We start from the raw sequence: 1,577 nt of genomic DNA, 5'->3' as shown, positions 1-1,577 counted from the left end.
CTTGTTCTCTTCTACCCTGGGATTGAATTGTTTTCCTAATGTTGTAAGGGACTCCCAAGCACATTCATTCTCTACCCTGTCTACTAAGAAAGAGAAGTTAGTGAGAAGATTCGCTTAATTGAATTGATCGTAGATGTATTGGGAATCTTCCTTGAATTGAGAGGAAGTAGGAGCATCGTGTTAAGACAAGGGCGGTGGGTAGGTAAAGACAGGGTGGGTTTACAATCAAAGCTCCAACTGTCTGTCATGCCGGGTAAACCACTAGGGTATGAATTTGGATCTAGGACCGGTAGCGGGCGAAATTACGTGCGTGAGAGAAAGTCTTGGCGGAGCCGAGGACGGAATAGCACAACTTAGTGACTAGGAGCGTAGGGAGAGCCCGTTGCGCCTTGTTTTTGTTTGACCGGCCTATCCTCTTTCGAGAAGCAAGCTCCCTCCGGTTGTCCAGTCCCTGGGCGTCTCTCGGTTTTTGTGTTGGGAGATTAGGCGGCAGTTTCAAGACTCGAAAGCTTGACGAAGAAGCAAATCAAGCCCTAACTACTCTTTCTTTGAGTAAAGGGCTTTTACTAGTCAAATGGTAAGGTAGGGCGTATTCTTTGAAGAAAACAGACTTTAGGAAAGGGGTTCAGGTAGCTCAGATGGTTAGAGCAAAGGACTGAAAATCCTTGTGTCAGTGGTTCGAATCCACTTCTAAGTAAAGGGTCCAAAGGACACGTAGCCGGGACCTAATTTGGAAATGAAAATGAAAGAGGGAGCATAAAACAAGTAGATTTGATAAACAAAGCTGTAGATTACTCGGATTGGTTCTCGCGTCCCTGTGCCAAAATGAGCGAGTTTGGTTTGAGTGTTCATCGATTGGGTAGATCCATATGCTCCGGGGGGGTGAGACGAGGTGTAGCACAGTCTGGTCAGTGCATCTGTTTTGGGTACAGAGGGCCATAGGTTCGAATCCTGTCACCTTGATAAAGAGGATGATCTCCTTTTCTATCACACGTAGAATTGTCTGTCATTCTTTTGTCTTTCCCTTGACCTTATCAGTCATCAGGCAGGGTTTTGGTATCATATATCGAGATAATTATTATGAAAAAGCTATTCCACTGGTGTGACTTAGATACCCTTTCTTTCTTTGTGGTATCAGTCATGCTATTTGAATAGCCTAAAATCATCATAGCCTCTCCACCGGTTCCGAAGACTCCTTCGACATCAATGTGCTCCAATGAAAGAGATCAGACCCTTTCCTTCACCAGAACCGGAGCGAGCTCTTTTCGCACGCAATCTTGAAGCCCAATTAGCTCACGGACTGTCTCCTCAACCCTGGCGAGTACGAGAGCTTGGTAAGAGTGAAAGTCGAATGAGAAAGACATTCGATTATGGCAACTAACTAGATAGCGAACTTTTTGGTAGAAACTGAATGATCCCTTGGCTCAGGCAAGAAAAGGAAAAGGTAAGAGTACTTACTCTTATTCCGACGATAGGAAAGTTTGAGTTGAAAGATTGAATCACACCGGGTAAGAAAGGCGGGCTTAGCAGGGTTCTCCAAACGTATACTTATTAGGTTTCTCCAAACGTATAAACAA

At 44.7% G+C, this 1,577-nt stretch overlaps 1 non-coding gene across 1 annotated transcript; it reads left to right on the top strand.

Annotated features, from left to right (window-relative positions):
* The first annotated feature begins 888 nt into the window (after positions 1-888).
* On the top strand, positions 889-963 carry TRNAP-UGG (transfer RNA proline (anticodon UGG)). Its single transcript has one exon. It is a non-coding gene; the product is annotated as a tRNA-Pro (tRNA).
* The last annotated feature ends 614 nt before the right edge of the window (positions 964-1,577 follow it).

Source organism: Cucurbita pepo, chromosome 11, assembly GCF_057944985.1.
Source record: "Cucurbita pepo subsp. pepo isolate OVF chromosome 11, ASM5794498v1, whole genome shotgun sequence".
Classification (NCBI taxonomy): domain Eukaryota; kingdom Viridiplantae; phylum Streptophyta; class Magnoliopsida; order Cucurbitales; family Cucurbitaceae; genus Cucurbita; species Cucurbita pepo.
The sequence above is the reverse complement of the archived record's forward strand: the minus strand, read 5'-3'. Positions and strand labels throughout refer to the sequence as shown.